Source organism: Periplaneta americana, chromosome 1 (assembly GCF_040183065.1).
Source record: "Periplaneta americana isolate PAMFEO1 chromosome 1, P.americana_PAMFEO1_priV1, whole genome shotgun sequence".
Classification (NCBI taxonomy): Eukaryota; Metazoa; Arthropoda; class Insecta; order Blattodea; family Blattidae; genus Periplaneta; species Periplaneta americana.
In genome coordinates, this window is record NC_091117.1 from 56,606,002 (window position 1) to 56,618,286 (window position 12,285).

At 36.2% G+C, this 12,285-nt stretch overlaps 1 protein-coding gene across 1 annotated transcript in view; it reads right to left on the reverse strand.

The window, feature by feature from the left end:
• Positions 1–12,285, reverse strand: part of LOC138696207 (death-associated protein kinase related-like) — a 236,995-nt gene that overhangs the window by 166,827 nt on the left and 57,883 nt on the right. The gene's annotated exons all lie outside the window — the stretch shown is intronic.

A 12,285-nucleotide genomic window follows, 5' to 3' on the forward strand; every position in this document is an offset into this window, starting at 1 on the left:
ACATTAGAGTTTGGAAAAAATAATTTTCATAGCATGTACAAAATTATGAAACTAGAATAATTTCAAAGTTACAAAAAAAAAAAAAATGTAAGATTTGGTAAAATTTTAGGACCGATGACCTCATTAGTTTACCAAGAAAATGTATCTATGTGATCTTATGTTAAGGATCTCGCGTGTTAAAATCATGCTTAGCTATAATTAGTAATCATTTGTACCCAACAAAATTTTTATTGTAAATGATTTCCTACGTTTTCTTATCTTAATGTTTTTTTCTTTTTCTTTCCAAATGTCACAAAATTGTTTTGTTTACTTATTATTCTTTATGAATTGATTAGTAGGCCGATCTATCGAACCCTTATTTAGGGCGGCTTTTGTTTAAACAAATTTCATTCATTCGATTTGTTGCAACAATTAAACAAATTGTAAAGGACAAATAATCTAAATTAAGTGAACTATAATCCATTCGATTCAGCATTCTTTCAAGGTATATATGGCTATCACAAACCTTGTGGTAGATATTGTCAACAGTGTTACTGCATGTTTTTGTCATGATTTTTCTATGCGTTCGTAACCCTCTGCCCTTTCAGTACTTAATATGTGAATAAAATTAAGTATTTACTTGTTTATCCTAATAAGTATGGTATAGCTCATGCTTATGTTTTAAAGTAATTAAAGTATCTAATTAACAATGACAGCTCTTATGAGAGTAAGATCATAGTTTGTTTAAATACACTGAGGAAAATGTAGAATAGTTTGCACCTTACTTCTTGGAAGAAAGTAGTGAAACACGAGGAGGTTCCATTGCCAACAAACAGAATAAGGACATTTTTCTTAGATTTTTTTGTAATCCTGGCTGTCAAATTGTTGATGTTAAAGATATTGCTGTTGTATAGAATAGATCTACGTCTATTATTTTATACAGGCCTTATTCTGTTCTCGACTTGATCCTCTATACTTGTCTTCACTTATTATCCCTGCTTTGTAATAATAATTGTATTAGTTTTATTGAATCTATGTTATGTTCCAATTAGTAGAAAATATCCTCCCTGAACACGAGCTTGTTCAAACGGATGTACGCTACGTCAAAAATATGTAAGTTCTTATTCATTTTACATTGTATGTGGCAATAAATACTAAATAATAATAAACCCAATTACAATGTTCACGTATAACTACAGGGACTAGGACGAAAAAGGCAAAATAAATTTAAGTAGGGTAAAGGTTGGTAAGATTGTGATATTAGTAATATTGTGATAGTTCTTTTTGAGAATTTATTACAATTTTACTGAGCGAGCGGAAGATCGGTTTTTTGCGTCAACGTATTAAGTGAATGTTCGTGGACAAGTTTCTGCACAAAACCGGTCTTTCTCACGCCCAGTAAAACTGTAATAAATTGTCAAAAAGAATTGTCACAATGTTAGATCTACCACCTTTACCCCATATTATGGAAATTGTTCACGTGATTTTATATCCTTCATATGACGTCAGAAAATCTTTACTTCTATAACTGACACTTTTTTATGTAAAGTAGAGTAAAATAACATGTAGGCCTACTTCTAATAAATTTTATTAACTTTATTTAACGAACAAAAACCTGCTTGAAATACAAATGCACAGGTATGTGTGTAACGAAAAAGTCTGTTAGTTACGAATCAAAGTCACTGGCAGAGATAAACGATTCTTTTTAACAGATTTTGTATAAATATTGTTTATGTTGCCGTGTTCATAGTCACTGTCAACTTTGGTTGTCACAGGAACTGGATACACCTTCCTGTTTTATGTGGTAAATTCACTTTGTGTCGTTGCAAATTAAAGAGTATTTACATGCACCGAGAGAATGGGTACAACACAAAACTGCAGAGAATAACATAAAATTGTAGACAGGTGCCTAGCTACACTGAATCTGCTTAAAAGAAATGTATATAGCAGCATTGTCGTGCTGGGTTTTATGTTACTTGCAATTTCCTCCAACGTTCACTGCAATTTTTGTTCCATTGTACTTTAATTTTATTATGTCCACATTGTGTACAAAACATCTTAAAAGTAAGAGTTTGGTCTGAAAATAATTACAAATCATTCTACCTCGGGGAGGAAGGGAAGTAAATAAAAAAAAAAACTGGTGAATTCTGTGTACCTGGAATTTTCCCAAGTCAGGTAGGCGTGTATTCAATTTGGTAGAAACTCCACAGGATATATGACTCAGTGGTTTTTAAGCGGCCTCCTACCTACCTAGTTGAATGTAACCCCCGGTATGTTATGGTAAAAAACCTCGTAGAACAAGGATGGTCTACGGCATGCCTATTGTCGTATTTCCACATTTGCCATCCATAACGTCAGTGGATGACAGAGCGTGATACGTTGGCATTCAGGTTCTAAACGTATGCATGCTAGCTTGAGCAACATCATGAACATTTCGCTTGCTGTATTACATTGCCATTTAAGTGGAGATCTGTTGGCCAAAAAAAAGTGAACATGCACGTGGCTGTATCTCATGAAAAACCATTACATCAAAAGTAAACTATAATTTTGTGGTTTGTTTAACTTACATCCGAGTTCCAGACAGCTGAGTTGGATAAAAGTAAAAGTTTATATCACTGCTTGTGAATAATCATGACGACACAGGGCAGCACAAGGAATATAGGATTCGAATCATATTCTCTTTTTAAAGATACGAATTGAATCTGTAATTCAGACATTGAGACGAGTTTGGCTTGTCTCTGAGCATTTCTTTCCCAATAATCCTATTGTGCTTCTAAGTTTTATTGATAACATCGTATACTACGTATATTATTGTAGATTACTTATGAAACACTGTCATGTCCACTGCTGTGGAGTAACGGTTAGCCTGCCCGGGTTCAAATCCTGGTTGGGACAAGTTACCTGGTTGAGGTTTTTTTTTTTTTTCCGGAATTTTTTCCTCGACCCATAAAGAGCAGATTCTAGGTAACTTTCGGCACTGGACCCCGGACTCATTTCGCTGGTATTTTCACCTTCATTTCATTCCCAGGTGCCCCGGGTCCGATTTCCGGTCGGGGGAAGTTACCTGGTTGACGGTTTTTCCGGGGTTTTCCCTCAACCCAATATGAGAAAATGCTGGGTAATTTTCGGTGCTGGACCCCGGACTCATTTCACCGACATATCACCATCTCATTCAAACGTTAAATAACCTAAGCTGTTGATAAAGCGTCGTAAATAACCTAGTAAAATATCATTTCATTCAGACACTAGACAACCACAGCAGTTGATAAAACGTCATAAAATAACCAATTAAAAACACTCGTCACTCCAGTTCTGTTCCTTTTATAGAGCGTTCGAGTTTAAAAAATGCCATTGAGTAAATAGGTGTCTTCTTAGCGGACATCCCCCTTTTTGTAATACTAAATAAGTTATTTACGTATTTTTTAAAGTAGGTATAAGTTGGAATAAATAAATAGTATATTGAAATTAAGAAAAATAAGAAAAGAAAAAAGGAATGTGAATACTAACTAATTTGCTTAATTTTTTTTCTTACATTTGTTAAAATCAAAATTATCTACGTCAGGATTTATGATCAAAATAGAGTTGTATCACCTTGGCACATGTTGTTCTTTATATTTCGAACGATTTTTATGATAATATTTTAATAATGTGTATTATATATATATATATATATATATATTGGTCAATTTGGAAAACATAATCGGAATAGGGGAGACTCGGCTAATTCCGCAATATTGAGAAGTAAATCTATCATATTTTTATCAAAATGTTTATTGAAAACTATTATCAAGGTATGTAGACATGGACGAAAACTTTAATTATTAAATGAGATAAAGAGACCTATTAAAATGCAAATATATTTAGTTGTACATACATTACAGTTGAAAAAGAACTCGGGTAATTCCGCAACAGTGCGGATAAATCCGCAATAGGACTTGGCTCATTCCGCAGTCGTAAATAATTATGAAATACATTATGAAAGTAACATAAAAGGGACAATTTATATGTAGCAATGCTCACTTTCTGGACAGCTGTGTAGCAAAACATGAAAAACAGCCAACTTTCGATGTTTCACTGTATTGCCGACAGAGGTGTCGACCAATATCCTTGATTTTTTTCTACAGTACTGCAGAGGACATGCCTCCTGTTGACAGCCTCTCAAAACTTACGTTCACGCTATTGTAAAGCCGCAGTAAAATCATATATGCACTACTGCGGAATTAGCCGAGTTTCCCCTAAATAAATATATTGGATTATTGACTTGGTTAAGCAAATGTTAATTATCCGTTTTTGAATCAATATGAGCGAAGAAAGTGTTCATGTTTACATCTTAAAATAAATAAGTAAATCGGTAAATAAATAATTAAATGACTGAATGAATAAATGAATAAGTACCGTAAATAAGTAAGGTTCATTTACTAAGTTGTCTAAACTAAACTGTAAATGCTCAAATGACGAGACGGCCATAAGGCCTAAAATCAAATAAGGTAATGTCCAATTAATGAAATGCTATAGATCTTAGTATTTTACTTAACGCTTTCAACAATCACATTTCAAATGGGCGAAAATGGCCAACAATTTTTTTTTCTCTAGTCCTGTATCAAAGACGCAGTACCTACAGTTTTACTTCCTTTCAGAAAAACAGAAATTTAACGGCCGGCATTGTAAGCTTAAGACCATCGAACACGATTTGCTGAAATTTCCATACCAAAACTTTCGAACAGGGAGTCCATACGTAGTAACCAGTGATTCAGTAATACTAACACATTTCGCTAATGAAAGTGATCCGTAAAGTCATGTTTTGGCCCGTAATAAAACTGCTTCTTTTAACAAAAAATAATTTCAACAGAAATACGAATATCAGAAGCTTCATTTCGATTCAGTCCCCCTACTAATGGTTCTCGGCATCCAGTTTGCCACGCAGTTTCAAGTAGTGTGAAACTATTAAAAATCATATCATCTCATTTTTGTCCTCATACTCTTGGAATCATCTGAGATTTGTTAACGATTTTGAAGTATTTTCAGAAAGTAAGTTCATTGGCTTGATTCCATTGTTCCTTGAGTTGCTAAACACACCACCAAATAATGATAGTACCGCGCACTACAGCCCTTTCAGTGCTGTGACATCTCTCTTCAGAAGTAAAGAATATCGGACCACATTACTTGGAATCTTACATTTCTTAATCATTTTGTAGTTAACGGAATTTCTTGAACCATTCTGCAGTTTGGATCTTCTGTTACGGACATTATTGTAACCGGACTTTATTTTTGGACCCTATATTTTGATAAGCGAACAAACATTAGACATTTGCAGCTGTCGTGATTCTCTGGCCATGTGTTCAGTATAGCACAAGGCCACAGATTACGTAAGAAAACACAAGATGGACAAGACAAATATTACACAGTCTGAAATTAAACTAAATGAAATGGAGGTTATAGCCACTTTCTTGCTGGAATCGAACACGGGTCTAATGGACCTATAGCTGAATACGCTACAATTTGAGTTCAAACTTGGTGACACTAACGAACTTCGTATAGCAAATTATAATACCCGAAATATTTTACACCAAATATGGACAACTATAATTCAGGACAAGGTCCAGAGTACTCCTAACTACTTTTACCTGCATACGGTTGGTAAATATGTTGGAATCAGCAAATGTTGCATCGGGGATAAGACAGACTGGAGATCCTCTTGCTTCTACAAGCTTCGTGTTGTAGGGCATGACCAGGTCAACTTTTCCTTTCAAACTACATCTGCACGATCCAGAAATAGTTTCGGATTTGAGAGCGTGACAATATAAGACCGAGGAACACCTCTATGAAAGAATGCCTCTTCTAATTGTAGACGTGATGTTATGGCCCTCCCCTTCCGTTCGTGTTGTTGGACGGGTCATGGTAATGAAGGAACAAGCGTGACTCTGAGCCATGTTTGAAATAAGATCGTCCGTCACAAACTCTGTGTTGTTAGTTTAATTGTTGTACAAGTGTTGGACGCCATACTTTCTGTTACAGGGTAAAGGTTGGCAATACCCTGATACTATGTTAGATAGCTTATCACGGTTTTACTGAGCGAGAGAAGGACCGGTTTTGTGCAGCAACTTATCCACGAAAAATCCCGTAATACGTTGACGTAAAAAAACCGACCTTGTTCTCACTCAGTAAAATTGCAACAACTTCTCAATCACTATCACAATATTACTCATATCATGATTTACTAACCTTTACTCTGTACAGAATTCTTAAGTACATAGCTTCCCAGATAGAATTTTAGACAAGAAATTTTTAGATTTATTTATTTATTTATTGGGAATTCTTCTCAGTTCTGTGGTTTTCTCGCCAACCAAATACTACACTCAGCTTACTCGTACAATACACATTTCACACGAACATAACATAAATATATACAGCATTCAAATTCAATTATATCCTTTAATTAAACATCCATTTTTCTCTATTTTTGCATCCTAATCCGTCATCCCAAATTTCCACATCGATTGTATTCTTTCTGTTCCTTTCTTGAAGTTGCTAAATAGCAACCGCCTTTGGAATTCTTTTATCATCCATCCTTCTTAAATTCCCATACCATTTCAATCTCCATTGTTTGAGCTCGTCCATTATCTTTTGTTTCATATATCTCAATACTATTTTAAACTTAGAAAATGCTCATAAATCAATGTAGCTTGTCCAAGTGTCAGAAGAATGCTTCAATTGATTTATGTGCTGTAAATATAAATAGCATAATATAGGCCTAGCGGATGCCTTAAAAGAAATGTAAACTTTGGGCAGTTTAAAGAAAACATTCGGCAATACATAAATTACTTAACAGTGGACACTTTCATCTTAAGATAGCAGTGTTTCCTTTTATTTTTAGGAGTGCATTATTCAGTCACATATTGGGTGAATTTCAACAAATGAACGAATATATATTAAAGTGGGGTGCATTTTGAATATCTGTAACTGTTTCAGAACATTCTTAATAGTCCGATGATACATACGATACATTACTTACTTGCAAATGGCTTTTAGAGAACTCGGAGGTTCATTGCCGCCCTCACATAAGCCCGCTATCGGTCCCTGTTCTGAGCAAGATTAATCCAGTCCCTATCATCATATCCCACCTCCCTCAAATCCATTTTAATATGATCCTCCCATCTACGTATCGACCTCTTTTTCCCTCAGGTCTCCAAACTAATACTCTGTAAGTATTTCTGGATTCATCCAGAAGTGCTACATGACCTGTCCATCTCAAACGTCTGGATTTAATGTTCCTAAATGTAAGGTGAAAAATACAACGCGTGCAGTTCTGGGTTATATAACTTTCTCTATTCTTCTGTAACTTCATCCCTCTAAACGCTGGTTCACAATAAACCGGGATCGGAAACTACAACGAGAACGAAAACGGAAATGTTAAAATAAATGTATTTAAATGGGAGCATTCACAATTAACTATTGTGAATGTTCATACTCGTATTTAAATACATTTATTTTAACATTATTTCCGTTCTCGATCTCGTTGTCGTTTTCATTCCCGGTTTATTGTGAACTAGCCTTTAGCCCCATATATTTTCCTAAGCACCGTATTCTCGGACACTTTCAACCTCACAAAGTGAGAGTTCAAGTTTTACAACCATACTGTGTTATAAATTCCAAGATACATTGTATAATCATATTTACAAGAACTTACAAATCAGTGTTAAACAGCAATGCTATATAACACTGAATAGCTACTGTAGATTATTCTCAATCAGGGATTAATACCACGTTTCCCGGTCAGATTCTAAGACATTTTTCTCCTTGGAAATATCGTGCTTAATTTGTACATTGATAAAGAATCCTTCCTAAATAAAAGACTATTCGTCATTCGTCACTTTTTTTATTTTCGTAGAACTTCAAGCACGAGGGTGCGTCCTGAATGAAGAATAGCGACATTTTTGTTGCCTGCTCTGTATGTATTACCGCCAACCCCCATTCCGCTGACATGGAATGTACTGATCTCATCTCCCGAAACAAAACTTCTTTCCTCGAATTTAATTTATCAAGGAAGTGGCTGCTTGGAATGAATGAATGAGAGATGTGCAGCGGAAATGGTAGTGGCATAAGAAGCCGGCCGAGTGGAAGAGAATGCGCATCAAACGTTTTTGTTGTTCTCGGAGATATTTTTATCTCGTAGACTCTTCATCCCCTCCACTTCCACTATGTGCATGCTAATTACAGAATCACCGCAGACATTCAGAGTGTTAAAATATATCTCAGTGCATGAACGGTTCAGAGACTCTTGCGTAGGTTTTCTACATCTCATTACATGGAGATATTATAGAATAAAGTAGGTTAGAATTTGGGGAAAGTTGCTCATATGTTTTATTACTACTGATTTAAAAATTGAAAATTATAACAAATGTTTACTTCATACAGAATTTTGTTTATACGTATCGTAATCCTTTAAAAGTTAAAAATGAAAATATAGGCCTACTACTCTTCTGAAATGTTACTGCCGTAAAAAAGATCTCAAACACTGAAAGCTCACGATGTTTTCGAAGTATCTGGAGCACCCATGATAGTTGTTAGCATAAGTTGTTATCACAGATATTAAATCCATTACTAACGGATGTTATTTGTACAGAAATGTTTTCGTGCAATGCGGAGACAGCTGAATAGTCCTAAAAGTAAATAAATATAGGCCTACGTGTCAGAGATATCGTAACCGATCTGGGCTATGTAAAATTGAATGTTGTACGAAATTTCATTTCCTGAAGATAATGGGAATTAGATTTTTAATGTGTACATTGACTTCTCCTGTTTTTTGTACTCATACATACGGGGCAGAGACTGGGACAGATACAGAAATGGGACAGAATCCAGGTAGAGACGGGACAGAAACAGAAACGGGGCAGAGACTGGGACAAATAGAGACTGGAACAGGCAGAGACTGGGACAGATACAGAAATGGGACAGAATCCAGGTAGAGACGGGACAGAAACAGAGACGGGGCAGAGACTGGGACAAATGCAGACTGGAACAGGCCGAGACTGGGACAGATACAGAAATGGGACAGAATCCAGGTAGAGACGGGACAGAAACAGAAACGGGGCAGAGACTGGGACAGATACAGAAACGGGGCAGAGACTGGGACAGAAACCAGGTAGAGACGGGACAGAAACAGAAACGGGGGAGGGACTGGGATAAATACATACATAAACATTTTTACGGCGCGAAAGATAGAAGAAAAAAGAAGGCACATAACGAGTTATATAGGGGTTAACAAAAACAAAGGAAACAGGCTTTATAGGAAATAAAAGATACAAAAAGAAGAGACCGAAGCAGAAACAAGATAAACTGAAACAGGAGGAAAGAAAAAATGAAACTTAAACAAGGCAGAGAATGGAACAGAAGTGAAGGTATTGGGGAAAGAAACAATGAAGAGACGAACAGAAACACGGGAGAGAGAGAGTGGGACAGAAACGGGAGAGAGAATGGGACAAGGGACAAAAACTGGGGAGAGAGTGGGACAGAAACGGGAGAGAGAATGGGACAAGGGACAAGAACTGGGGAGAGTTTGGGACAGAAACCGGCGAGAGACTGGGAAGAGAATGGGCAGAACAGGGGAGAGAATGAGACTGGAACAGAAACACAGAAACGGGGGCAGGCTGGGGCAGAAATAGAAACGGGGGAAGGCTGGGACAGATACAGAAACGGGGAAACTGGGACAGAATCCAGGTAGAAGGGGACAGAAAGGGGGAGGAGCCTTGGATAGAAAGAGAAACGGTGGAGAGACTGGGATAGATACAGAAATGGGGAAGACTGGGACAGAATCCAGGTAAAGACGGCACAGAAATGAGGAAGAGTCTGGGACAGAAACGAAAACGTGGGAGGGACTGGGACAGAAATGTAAACAAAGGTATGGGGATGGAAAAACGTAAATGGGATGTAAAGGTACACAGAACGGAACAGAAGGAAGGGAAACAGAAACATCAGGAAGAAAGCAACATTTTAAATTGTCCATTATTCACATTCTTCTTAGACGTACTGAAACTCATTGTCCATGGTGACAAAAGTTGCTGGTAGAATAAAATGCCATTGCTTTAAGTACGTAAATTGAAGCTTAGAATTCCACTCTGTAAATAGAATGGAATTACGATGTCAAGCACATATTTGTGGTGAAGTGAGCGAGTACGATACTATCGACAGGAGAGTGTAAAAAAGTAAAAGCAAGCAATTTGTTTACAGTTAATTGAAATATATAAAAAGCTGATGGCTGGGCAGAGGTTACAGCGGGTCGTGCGTGAGTGCAATCACTCGCATTGAAGGTGTTCTGCCTGCTGTATCAAGTCACGGTCCACAGCGCCCATTGTCGTCAAGGGAACGGACCATCCTTATCTCGAAGAGACGACGGCTGCTTTCCATTACTTGTCACTGTGATGGATCAATGCGTTCTGCAAAGCACAGCCAAGAATGGACCATCTCTGTCAATAGGGGAAAGTCTGTTGAGCGGTAATTATGTCGTCTTTGTGTCCGGAATGTTGGTACAAGATTTTAACATCTTATCGATGGTCTTTCGGGTCGGAGATCACAATCCACTTACTTTAGTATTAAAGTGATCGCAAAATTTAGTGCAAATATGTTAGATTAATAAAAGGAAAAAAGCCTAAATTACATTAAATATTTCATTTTAAAATAAGAAAATTATTTTAATGCAGCCATTCGTACCTAATCGAAGCCTTCTCTTAAAAAATATCCATTAAGATTATGTTCTTGACTTATTTACGGCAACTTTCTCACCTTTCGCCTCTCATTCACCATTAACTTTATACCTTGAATTCTTGGGGCAATTTCTTGCTTTCAAAACTTGCTGTAAGTCATAAAAACTGTTTCTTTTGTACGTGTATCTCTTTAAATGCTTTCTATTAGTCGCGATTTTATTGCTCTTCTAGGCTCTCTCTCTTCATCCGCTTTGTGTCGAAACTAAACCAGTTCCTTTTAAAGTTCTTTGACTGCAACTCTGTTTTCGTAGAAAAATAAATACAATTTGTCATGTGAATATTAAATATACAGAATGTCCTGTTATTGTGTACCTTAAACACGTGCATCGTGTTACACATCTGCAAACAAAGACAAAGTCATATGAATTAATTGTATAAACGGTTCAATTACAGAATCCCTCATACTGGGAGACGAGAATTCTAATGGGTGACGTACTGATATGAGTCTTATTTTGGGGAGACACGACTGAATTCATGTTCTGTAGCCCGTATGTACATTGCACATTATCCCAAACATTTGGAGATGAAATTTCCAGGACGATGGATTGAGAGGAATGAACTTCGTATTCCGTGACCAGCAATATCACCCGATCTTACACTTCGTGATGTTTGATTATTAGATCATTTAAGGGGTCTGGTGTATGCTGGAAATCACTTGTGGAGATACGGTATGTACAGTACTGGGATTCGGAACTCTCCTCTCTTCTTCCAAAGTTTGGCGTCCCCGTCCCTATCATGAACTCTATGCTGCGATTGTAATGGTGAACATTTTAAACACCTGCTATGATACAACAAACTACGGCAATAAAAAACTGATACCATCTGTCATATCTCTGTAACTGTGCCTTATAGACAGTAAGTTCATACGACATTTTTTGTTTCCAAATGTGTAACACGATGCACATGTTCAAGGTACACAGTAATGGGACATTCTGTATAACAGTATTTTGTCTCTCAATAAGTTTTAAAAAAATGTTTTTAATTAATGGCTTAATGCGAAACATCTAACATTTCATAAATCTTCACAATATATTATGACTCTGTTATTATCAATGATCAAGAACTGGATCCTTCATCTGTTACGGCCTAACTATTGTAAAGAATTTCAAGACTGCATATTCACAGAAGTGGAAACCTCGGATCATGTCAACGTAATACAAGATCATTCAATGATTAACACGGCATAGGATACAAATAAAGTACATGTACTACACACATTCAAATCTACTTAAACCATTAGTACGTTTAAATCATTTTTAAAAGTTTGTCGCACTGGGCTGAAGCAGTGGCATACGTAAAATGATGAAACAGCTTATTGGGCATTTCTGACGAAATTATTGTTATAATTGTAAAAAATATCTTGCAAGATTCCTTGTACTATATGTTATATAACCATTTATATTGTACATAGTTTTTTAATAAGTATTCTTAAATCTTGTAGATTTCCTTTTTATTGTTATCATTTTTTAAAATTGTATATTTCATATCTTGTTACCTAGGTAAATTATTATGTTTTCCTTCTTTAAAGTGGTATTTTCCTGTTGTA